Source organism: Panthera pardus, unplaced genomic scaffold (genome assembly GCF_024362965.1).
Source record: "Panthera pardus isolate Hobbes unplaced genomic scaffold, ASM2436296v1 HiC_scaffold_13, whole genome shotgun sequence".
Taxonomy (NCBI): domain Eukaryota; kingdom Metazoa; phylum Chordata; class Mammalia; order Carnivora; family Felidae; genus Panthera; species Panthera pardus.
This window is the reverse complement of record NW_026526688.1, coordinates 118,970,664-118,982,856: the sequence shown is the minus strand read 5'-3', so window position 1 is coordinate 118,982,856 and position 12,193 is coordinate 118,970,664. Positions and strand designations below refer to the sequence as shown.

General features: G+C 40.1%; 1 protein-coding gene across 4 annotated transcripts in view; it reads right to left on the bottom strand.

The window, feature by feature from the left end:
• SLC9B2 (solute carrier family 9 member B2) overlaps positions 1-11,805 on the bottom strand; it is a 51,596-nt gene extending 39,791 nt beyond the window's left edge. For all 4 annotated transcript variants that reach the window (XR_002071776.2, XM_019416176.2, XM_019416186.2 and 1 more), the window contains exon 1: positions 10,529-11,805. The gene's annotated coding sequence lies outside the window, so the exon portion shown is untranslated. The remainder of the gene's footprint in view (positions 1-10,528) is intronic.
• Between the last annotated feature and the right edge of the window lie 388 nt (positions 11,806-12,193).

The following is a 12,193-nucleotide window of genomic DNA, read 5'->3' as shown; positions in this document are numbered from 1 at the left end:
TCAGGGGAAACTTTGTTGGAGCATGAGGTGTAAGGCTGAAAGCAATGGCAAATGAAGTGGGAGAGCTAGGACATCATTTCCCAAACCATGGCACTTGCCCTTTACCCTATGTAGAGAATAACCCCCTCATATAGTAAGTGATGATCTGCTGGGTCTGGAGTTAGACAAAGCTGGGTCTGTAGTCTAGTTCTATTATATACCAAATTTCTTAGCCTCTTTGTAACTAATTCCTTATTTATAAAACGGAGATAAGAGTGGTTCCAACCATGCACCTGGTAAGCATTCAATAGTGTTGGTTATGAGCCACTCATGTTCCTTCTCCCTACTTAACATAAATCTCTAAGATTCTTTTTGCCTTCCTTATTAAACAAGACAAGGTCCCCCCAGCCCCATGTTGAAGAATTTACTACTTAATCCCACTGATTTTCTTTGATAATTCCCTTTTCCTCTTTCTTTCAAGGCCAACTTCTTGATAAGGTGGATGGAACACTCACCATTGTCATTTCTTCACTTGCTCATTAGTAGAATCATATAGGCACTCTTGAGCAGTGTTACTAGAATCATCTCCTTTATCAAATTTCTAAAATCAGCCAATTCTGCCATTTATGGAGAATATTTTTAAATAACCAAGAAGTATAAATGACTATTTCTAATAGCAACCATGTTCATGGCACTTACTGTTCATAGTCATTGAGTCTTGAAATTACAATAGTATATCCCTTACCAATAAGTTGGTTTCAGCAAAGAAATCAGAACATACACAAAAATTACCTTTTAAAGGGAATAAGATATATCATGAAGTCCATTAAAAAGTGGGAAGTTTATACTTCCTTTTTTTTTTTTAAATTTTTTTTTTTAAGTTTTATTTATTTTTGAGACAGAGAGAGACAGAGCATGAACGGGGGAGGGTCAGAGAGAGAGGGAGACACAGAATCGGAAGCAGGCTCCAGGCTTGGACCATCAGCCCAGAGCCCGACGCAGGGCTTAAACCCACAGACCGCGAGATCGTGACCTAAGCCGAAGTCGGACGCTTAACCGACTGAGCCACCCAGGCGCCCCAGGAAGTTTATACTTCTTATAGAGAAGCTCTCAAGTCCTCACTCAGAGCCCACTAACTTTTAAAACATTTCAAATGACTTGATATATATCAAGTCACACACACACACACACACACACACACACACACACACACTGGAGTATTACTTAGCAATCAAAAAGAATGAAATTTTGCCATTTGCAATTACATGGATGGAACTAAAGGGTATTATGTTAAGTGAAATTAGTCAGTCAGAGAAAGATAAATATCATATGACTTCACTCATATGAGGACTTTAAGATACAAAACAGATGAACATAAGGGAAGGGAAGCAAAAATAATATAAAAACAGGGAGGGGGACAAAACATAAGAGACTGTTAAATATGGAGAACAAACAGAGGGTTACTGGAGGGGATGGTGGGAGGGGGGATGGGCTAAATGGATAAGGGGCATTAAGGAATCTACTCCTGAAATCATTGTTGTACTATATGCTAACTTGAATGTAAATTAAAAAAATAAATTAAATAAAAAAACCAAAAATAAAAACACTTCAAATGACTCTCCTCATCTGGTTTCCAAACCCTCAGAAGAAAAGATGTTAAAAGTTACATGTAGGAAGAAATTGTGATAGAGGCAAACTGAAAGCACCATAAGTGACAGCTGACAGGAAGGAGATGGAAAGATAGGAATTTAAGGCTATAAAATGTGGGGATATCTATCTTTTCCATATTTGTAGTTTTGGCCTCCCAAACATCTCCCACCCAACAAGCTTTTTGATAACAGCATACTAATTTTCTTTTGTGGAATCCACATCTCCTCTATTCTCCATCCATGTGGTTCATATGAGACTCACGTCCTCCTCACGTTCCTTATCTCCATGCTCTACCAATGCTCTGGAGATGAGGACAAGCCTGGCCAATGAGAGTATGGCCAGTCATACTGATTGTTTTAGGCATGAGCATGTGATCCATACCTGGCCAGTGAAAGTCAACTTTAAGGTGTTCACTGGAACCATTGAGAAAGAGCTTTCTTTCTGTTGGGGTTGCTAAGCCCAGACTCACTATTGACAACCCTTGTGACATACAGAAAAGCCTTCCAAAGAATGAAGTGACCACAGAGCAAAGCAGATCCTTAAGGAGAAAGGAGAAGGAGAAAAAAGGAAAGTCCCAAATTAATAACCACATTGTTGATTTAACAGGAAGCAGCTCCTTGTCAGTTATAGGTAAGCTAACAAAGTCCTTACTAGTTAGAGTTGAGTTTCTGTCATTTGCCACCAAATGAATCCTCAGTAAGAACCTTCATACCTGAATTGGCCCTGAAGGATCTCTTGTATAATAACAAATGTTTGGAAGGTGATTTTACATCTTCAAGAAAATGAAAAGAAAAAAAAAAACTGATGTGCTAATACTTTTGGTTTTAAGAGGCATTAAAGTATATAGCATGGTTTAGCAATGTAAAAAGAATGTTAAAGAAAATGTGGCATTCAATAAAATAGATGTCAGTTATCCAGAAAGCTAAGTGAAATGCTTTGTTTTCAACAATGCTATTTATTTATTTATTTATTTATTTATTTAGAGGAAAAGACAGAATCCCAAGCAGGCTTCATGCCCATCATGAGATCCTGACATGAGCCAAAATCAGGACTAGGATGCTTAACTGACTGAGCCACCAAGATGCTACTTAATAATGCTATTTAAGTAATAAATGCTATTTAAATGAGACAAAAAATTTTTTACTGTATTCATAAAAGTCTTTTAAAATCTTTTGACCCAGTAGAACTTCATGAAGGCTGTTAAGCTGAGATACTGGGTGTCTGGAATGGAGAAATTAAAAAGTGGGGAAATGTGGAGAAACTAGTTGATTTCCTAGTCATTAAGAATTACAGTTTAATGGAATAATAAAAGTTGGAAAGGAAAGGTTTTTAGAAATTACTTGGTCCAATTTCTTTAATATTCACATAAGAAAACTAAAGCCTAGAGAAGCTAAATGACTGTTTTCAACTAACATAGCCAGTATCAGGCAAGCCTCATAGTAAAATTGTATAAATATTTGTGAAATGAGAGAATTCTTTAATCTATATCTTTGATTTCAGGTTATTTCTACCAAATCACTGCATTATATTTTTATATATTTTTGCTGTAATATTTTGTTTAAAATCCCACTCACATATAGTCATAATTAACTATAAGTTTGAAAACACATTCCATAATAAGTTTGGAAAATATTTTTATTTTATATCTTGTATTACCTTCAGCTTTATTCTTTCCCATTGTTATGACTGTGATAGAGTTTATTATAAACAAAATATTTTATTAGTCCATTTAGGTTGCACAACATTGGTGACAAATGAAACAAGAACTTTATTCTGTTCTCATGACAAATATTGCTTATATATTCTGAAATTATTAGTTAATTGGCTAAGCAACAACTTGCCATTTAAATATGCCTTAAGATTCTAGGGATTAAGGAGCTCTCTTTTTAAAAAATCCAGTTAGTCTACTGTCATACCACCCTGAACACTCCCGATCTTATCTGATAAAAAATCCAGTTAGACTAAGATGCTTTGAGAGATTTTTGTATATAAAAATATGACACTAAGAAATAGGAAGGCAAAGAACATTTTAGATAAATATTAAAAGTGCCTATATACAGAAGCAACAGTTTTTTTTCTGCTTCTCAATCAAGACGTTGTATTATTCTGATTGATACACAACAATAAACTACATTAAACAAATTTATCTCACATCAAATGGTGGAATTTTACAGATTTCATAATTCAGTCAATAATGTTAATTTAATCAAAGTTATGTGACTCAAATATAGATTTCAACAGAAGAATGTGGTTTAACCTAAGCCAAAGGATGTGGCTGTTATGACTGTTGTGATTACCCACTTGCTAGAAGGTTAGTAGATCAAGTTCTAAAAACATATTCAAAGGTTGTTGGTCACTCATGCCTCTCTTTAGCATTCCCAGTATACAGAATTTCCTACAGGACTGATCTACATGCTTAGAAACCATCTTGGCTTAATTTGAGCTTTATATTGCAATACTAGGAACATATGCCACAAAAATCATAGAGCTGTGGACTTGAAAAGAACAATCTCCTAAGTCTTTCCTCCAAATTTGAGAGAAAATTGCAGATGAAGAATCACGGATAAAGAATATGAACATTATGTATGAGCATTTGCAGGTAAATAAATAGGAAAAAAAGTCTGTAAATTGTAGTTGCCTTTGGGGAGGGAAATGGAATCAGAGTGGTTGGAATATCATTTTTATTCTCTGTATTTTTGCATTGTTAGGATTTTTACAGTAAGATTTTCTTATGCAATTCAAAATACATTTAAACAACGTTATGTAATTCTTAAAGCTTTAGAGAAAAGAAAATGATACAGCTTTCCTCAGTAATAATATTTTTCAGAGATAAAATCTGGTAATTTCCCTTTAGATAACTTAATCCCATTGCTACAATTTAAGTTAATTTTTTGTTTTGGGGGTTTTCAGAGACGATGGGGAACTGCCTAGCATCTTCTACAGCAGTTTTCAAATATTTTTTAGGTCAAAAAAGAATCTTTCATCAAATAAAACCCTACCCTGAAATCCAACAAATGGGACAAATAAAGGGGACTGCAGGAGACGTGTCCACTAACCCCTATTTCTCCTGGCAAGTGAAGGACACTTTGAAAATAACTTTTGCAAATATGCTCTCATATACAGAAGGCTGTTAAATCAGCCTTCTCTTTTTCAGGTTATCTTATTAATCTAAATGTTTAAAAGTGCTTTCTGTAATATTCCAGAGGAAATAAAAGAACTCTCAATTTGTGAATGTCCATAGACTCTTGGTCAAGTAAAATATGCTTACTGCTATCAGTTGAATTACTGCTAAAGGATCATTACATAGATAAAGGCTGGTTATTCTTATTTCTGTCTGAGGTAGGGACAGACCAACACTTAATGGGGTAATCTTAATGAGAATTTACATATATGGCTGGAGTACTGTATGTGTTATTTATACATTTGAAAGAACATCTCAATGACTATCCATTAAGTATTCTATAATGATTATAACAAAAACTCCTACCTTTGGTGTTCAACCATTCATGTGTTGGAAGTGGAAGCTCACTCTGATATGTCTATGTAGAACATATAGAAACCTTTCAGTTTCTGGATTCTGCTAATCAACTGCTGATCTAATGCTCATTCCCCAAAAGGAGACCCACCCAGCAGTGAGGAATTCAGGTCAAGTGAAGGGTGGGACTTAAAATTTCCTTGAATTAGTTAACTGAAATGACTAAGAATGTTTCCCTGAACAAAATAACCTTATCTGAAAGTGTTAGGTGTGCTGACCATATGAGACCAAGCAACCAAAGGAAAACAAGTACTGTTCTATTTGGCTAACTGATACAGTGATTTGGTTGAATCATCGTGAAGTAAAACACTATGTAATGAGATACGAATATAAGGAAATTACTCCTAGGTAAGAAGGGACCCAATACTTGCTTCTCTCCTTTCTAATCTCTCTCCCAAGGACAAATGCATTTAATTAAAATTTAAAATATTACCTCTAGGCCTACTAAAATCTGATTCCAAAGATTCGATCTCCTCAAGTGGGGCAACCCAACCTATTACCTAAGAGCCATTACTCAGGTATGTCAGTGTGTACCTTCCCCACCCTTAGTGATAAATCATTATTGGTCTAAATCAATCTCTGTAACACCATTCCTTCACGCCAGCTGTTGGTTTAGGGCTGGGCATGATTCACTTCTCACCAATGAAATCTGTGGGCAAGGCTGTTGGGGACCACTGGATATGATATTGCTCCTCCCTCACCCCCCAAAAAGAGGCAAGAATCCTCTCCTTTTAAAAAATATTTATTTAATTTAAAAATTTTAACTTTTTTTAACAATTTCGCAGTACCTTTATTCTTTTTTAAAATTTTTTTAATGTTTTTATTTTTTTTTGAGAGAGGGAGACACAGCCAAGTAGTGAATGGGCAGACAGAGAGGGAGACACAGAATCTGAAGGAGGCTCCAGGCTCTGAGCTGTCAGCACAGAGCCTGACGTGGGGCTTGAACTCACGAACCATGAGATCATGACCTGAGCCGAAGTTGGATGTCCAACCGACTGAGCCACCCAGGTGCTCCAAAATTTTAATTTTTAAAATTGCATCTATCTATTTATTTAGTTACTGTTTATTTTTTCCTCTCCTCTTTTTGTCTTTAAACTGTGTATCTGTGTGTGTTTGGGGTGGGGGGAGGGGATGGGGCCAAGGATGATGACTATGTTTCTTGGAACTCTAGCAGCCATCATTTACCATGAAGAAAAAGACAAAATTAGCTCATGGAAAGCAAACTAAATCTTGATATCATTGGGCTACAGAACAAACCCCGGATCCAATTACCTCCACACACCTTGTGTAAGAAAAGTAAATTTGTATTTTTGAAGTCAATTTTAGCTGAATTTCCTATTACCTGCAGCCAAAAGCAGCCTAACCAATACAACAGATGATTTTGATGCAGAGCCAGCTCAGAGAAGCTCTGATGAGCAGTAATGGGGAACCTTTAGCTCATATGTGTTTCCCTAGCTTCTTGACGTGGTGCAAAATCTTCATGGAGGATGAACAATCAGAATACTGCCTCTGTGTTGCTATTTATCAAAAATATTCAGAAAAGAATATTTAAGTAGCTAAAAAAATCAGTACCAAGGTTTTTAGTGCCATTCTTTTAGTCAATAGAGATTACAGAGATTGTAAGGTTATATATTTTTCCTTCCCTATCCCTGAAGTTTGGTTGTAATATTTGAATAGTGAATAATAACAAGTTGGACTTATAAACATTTGATGGTTTTCTAAATGTCTATTCATGAAGCAATTACAACCACAACAAAACAGCACTACTATTACCGCCTGGGGTTTCATTTTTTGCTTTTTCTATCTGGTAAAATTCTACTAGTCATTCAAGATCTAACTCAAATGTCACTTTCTCAATTAGTATTTTTTAACTTCATGTAGACTAACTCTGTACCTCTTTTTTTCTCTCTGTGGACTCATTCATTCATTTATTTAACAAACATCTATTAAACTCTTGCCAGATTTTAGCTCTTGTTCCAGGGATTCAAGAATGAACAGTCTGAGGGATGAAAGATACAGCATAGAGAATACAGTCAATGGGATTATAATAATGTTGTACAGTGACAGATATAGCCACACTTGTGAGCATAGCATGACATAGAGACTTGTTGAAGCATCATGTTGTACACCTGAGACTAACATAACATTGTGTGTAAACTATACTTCAATAAAAAAACACACAAAAAAGTGAACAGTCTGACATAGTTCCCACACTCAAAGGCTGTAATGTAGTCAGAGGATGATAGCTCATTCCTTAAACAACCATAGTAAAGGGTGATAAGTTTCGATATTAGGCACATGAGATAACAACTCTATCCCTTTACAGTTGGTGAAGTTCATCAAACTTTTACTGATTTTCTGTGGTGTGTAAAGCACAAGAGATACAAAGATTACTGAGATGCAGTCTGTTCTTGAGGGACGGAAGGAGACTGATACATGTCAATCAAACCAGTTTCCTGTGCGGTCTGGGCACACAGATAGTAGACATTTCCCAGTCTCCCTTACATGTTAGTGTGGCAAGTCACTGAGGTGTGGCCAATGGGATGTGGGCATAAGTAATGTCTGCCACTTCCATTTTTTTTTTTTAATTTTTTTTTTAACGTTTTATTTATTTTTGAGACAGAGAGAGACAGAGCATGAACGGGGGAGGGGCAGAGAGAGAGGGAGACACAGAATCGGAAGCAGGCTCCAGGCTCTGAGCCATCAGCCCAGAGCCTGACACGGGGCTCGAACTCACCGACCGCGAGATCGTGACCTGAGCTGAAGTCGGACGCTTAACCGACTGAGCCACCCAGGCGCCCCTGCCACTTCCATTTTTTACCTATAAGAAACTTTCATGCAACCTACAACATACCTCCCTCTACAACATACCCTGTCTAATGTCTGAAAACTAAGAACTTTTAAGGTTTTAGGGGATGACAATGCCATAATATAAAGACTTTGGGTTCCTCACTGAGTAGAATGACACCCACTGAACACCTGATTGGACTTTACCTGAGTAGAAATAAGCCTCTACTATGTTAAGGTACTGAGATTTTGGAGTTTATCTGGTGTAACAGCTAGTTATGGCAACTGCTGAGGGCAGAGCCCAAAAGAAAGCATTCACATCATTGCAAGCCCCTGAATCTAATCTCTTGGTTTCATTTCCCTTCTAAAGAAATGGAAGAGATTAGGGGATCCTGGGTGGCTCAGTCCATTGAGTGTTCAACTCTTGATTTTGGCTCAGGTCATGCTCCCAGGGTTGTGGGATCAAGATTCTCTCTCCCTCTGCCCCTCTCCCCTGCTCATGCACGTGCTTTCTCTCACTCTCTCTCTCTCTTTCAAAAAAAAAAAAAAAAAAAAAAAGGAAGGGATTAGGTTTATGTGACTCTTACAGGCCACATAGCAAACATATTCATCAGTCAGTGCAGAACATCAAAACCATTTCAGGTATTTTAAGCAGGAAGAGGTTTTACACAGGGAATTAAGTGAATTGTTTAAAGGCTAGAGACTGTTGAAAGGGTTAGAAGAGTAGGTTCTAGACTGGGCCTCTGGGAATGACTTCTAGAACAGTAGTAAATGAACTGTTGAGGAATGTACTATTTTTGCTACAATCAGAAGGCTCCACAAGGACTACAGAGTTCAAGGACACCATTGTAGCTATGAGTCCGAGAAGCTGGGATCTGGAAGCTGCCTGGGCAGGGAACACAGACTATGTTCACCACTTCCCTCAACTGCTTCTTGATGGCCACAGAGCTGGTGATTCAATATGATGCTGCTGAGTCTGGCTGTCACCACTGTTGTAAGCCCCTCCCCACACCCACAGTTCTGGAGACTAGGACTGGCAAATCCTGGACCTTCCTTGCCAAGAGAAAACAGCAAAAAGTAGCAAGGAGATGGCCTCTGTCTCACCTCTGCCTTCAAAAGCTCAGACAAGTTCATCTACTTGCCAGACACCAATGTTACATCTAGAACTTTGGCTGGATTGGAGTCTAAGGAAGTGTTTTTAGCTCTCCAGTGTCTCCTATACAATAAGGCATGCTGGAAGCAGGTAGGGATCGATATGAGTGCCAACCTTCTATATCCAGCACAGCAACTTTTGGAGTAGACTCCAAGACAGACCTGTATCACTGAGTTCTTCCCATTTTTTCAGAAATCCTTGAAAAAAAGGGCAAGGGGCATCTGGGTGGCTCAGTCAGGTTAAGCACCTGACTTCGGTTCAGGTCATGATCTCATGGTACATGAGTTCGAGCCCCTCTGGCTCTGTGCTGACAGCTCAGAGCTTGGAGCCTGCTTCAGCTTCTATGTCTCCCTCTCTTTCTGCCCCTCCCCTCCTCACACTCTGTCTCTCTCTCTCAAGAATAAACAAACATTATGGGGCGTCTGGGTGGCTCAGTTGGTTGAGCATCCGACTTCCGCTCAGGTCATGATCTCACACTCCATGAGTTCGAGCCCCGCGTCGGGCTCTGTGCTGACAGCTCAGAGCTTGGATGGATCCTGCTTCAGAATCTGTGTGTGTCTCTCTCTGCCCCTCCCCTGCTCATGCTCTGTCTCTCTCTGTCTCAAAAATAAAAACATTAAAAAAAATTAAAAAAAGAATAAACATTAAAATTAAAAAAAAAGCAAACATCTACTCAATAGGGTTATAATTCTAAAGATCTTAATATTCTAGTAAATATAAATTTGTGAATCAGTCACTTTGCTCACGTCATTAGTACAGCATGAATCACTCTACCTAGTAACTTGTTAAGTATATTCTGATCCATTGGATTTTGAGGTATTGAATGGCAGAAACTGTAGTTAGTTCATATTTGCATTTCCTGTCCCCATGCCTGCTTGGCCCAGAGAAGACAAACAGATATTTGCTAAAGTTAAATGTTTCATTCTGAACTCAGAAACAGTAAGCCAGAATTTCATGACAGCAGTTTGTAGCAGCCACAATGTCAGGTGGAGGCCCCATTACAGAGTAGGGAAATAGGGTTTCTGTCTTTCAGTGAAAACAGAGGTTAATGTGGCTAAGGAAGGTACCCGCCTTCTCTGTCCACTGGTGGTGTCCATTTCTTGAAGGGAGGCTAAAGTCAATGGTGGCTTTCTGATATCAATTTTTTAGGGCAACAAATCACCAAAGTCTTCGGTGAGATAACAAGGATGCAACCAACAACAAGGATGAGATAACAAGCTGCTGCCTGGTAAGTAAAAAAAGCCACAGGCAGTGTGCACTTTCAGCATGTGGTTATGTTCTCCAGCCAGTGGGATCTGATGGTTCTCAGCATCTTGGTGGTGCTAACGTAGCCCACAGTAGCCACGGCCTCTGGTGTTCGAGAACTAAAACACAAACAAGAAAAACACGCTCTGGACACTCAGTGTCCTCTGAGGGCTACTCACCTGGCGGTCTCCAGCGCAGGAAGAGTGGGAGACTGGCTAAAATATCTTCCGGGGGAGCCTGGTCCAGCCACGCGCGCGCATCGCCCCAGGCGGAGTCGGAGGCTGTGAAATACGCTTATATCTGGGCCCTGGGCGCGCCGCGGATTTCCGAGGCTCCGCCTTCTCTGCGCGCGCGGGGCGGCCCTGTGGAGGGAGGGCCGTCTGGTCCGGCGGCGCCCGAGTAATACCCTGAGCGAGCCCGGGAGGGGCCCGGCCCGAGGCGGCCGCCCCACGTGCCCTCCGCCGGGTCGGGGTCTGGCGGCGCGCGGCCCTCCCGGGCGGGGGTGCCCGGCTGACCACCCGCCCGCTTGCCGAGATGTCGCGCCTCACCGTCGTGTTTCAGTCGTGCGTTCTGGCTGGGCGGCCGGCTCCCGGTGCCGGGATGAGCGCGTCTCCCCCGGGAAACTCGTAGGAAAGGCCGCCCAGCGAGCGCGGACCCCGGCGGTGACGAGAACTCTGGAGAGGACGCGCAGCGCTGGCTTTTCTGGAGTCGGGAGTGCAGGCCCGACAGCCAATTACGAGGTTTAATGTTCCCTAAACCCACTAATACACTTCGGGTTTTAACTCCACCTTTCAGCCGTGCTTTTCGAAGTGTCTTCTCCGATGCGGTGGGAAGATAGCATTCTCCGTTTGGGTGGCCAGTTAGGCGGGATTAAAGACTTGTCCTTCCCCCTTGTATCGCGTCTTTAACAGGAGCCCTTCTTACCGCGTTGTTGTAGATTTGAACCTTCCCATCAGCAGTTTCTTTTTCCATTAAAACTCCCTTCCATTTCTGTGTCTTCCTTTTCTGTATGTGTCCCGGCTCCAGGTAATAAGTGTGTGTATATATGCGCGCGCCCCTTTCGGGGTAATTTTCATTTCCTTCAGAAATAAAAATTGTCTTACCTAATTTTCACTTCTTGGCTCAATTTTAATCACCGCTTTTCAAGCAAGGGGGACAATGTCAAGTTAATATCTCCACCAAATAAAAACCACTCATTCTTGTCTCTCAGCCTCCTTTGTGGGCAGGACGGATGAACCTACGTTCTGTAAACTTCAGGGCATCTAAAGTGATTATTACTGTACCTTCCTAAATCGAATTCTCCCTCTCCTAAGGATTGAGGAAGTTTCTAGTGGTATCCAGCTTCCTCTTACCACCGGAATGAAATAGTTTTCCTTTTGTTTCAGTCATATGATCTTCATCGACACATCACCCAATTTGAATAACACGACTTTGGAGAGGAACACTGAACTTTTTAGTTAGGTTTTACCTGCACTTTTATTGTTTATAATGTTTTATAGTTTTTTTTTTTAATTTTTTTTAACGTTTATTTATTTTTGAGACAGAGAGAGACAGAACATGAATGGGGGAGGGTCAGAGAGAGAGGGAGACACAGAATCGGAAGCAGGCTCCAGGCTCTGAGCTGTCAGCACAGAGCCCGACGGGGGGCTCGAACTCGTGAACCACAAGATCATGACCTGAGCCGAAGTCGCAGGCTTAACCGACTGAGCCACCCAGGTGCCCCTATAATGTTTTATAGTTTATAGTTAGATGAGAGAATGCAGTCTGAAGAAGCATTTGTTAATTAGAATTCATTTTCAAGAATTCATCGTTTATTTAGAATTCATCTGTCATAATTATACATA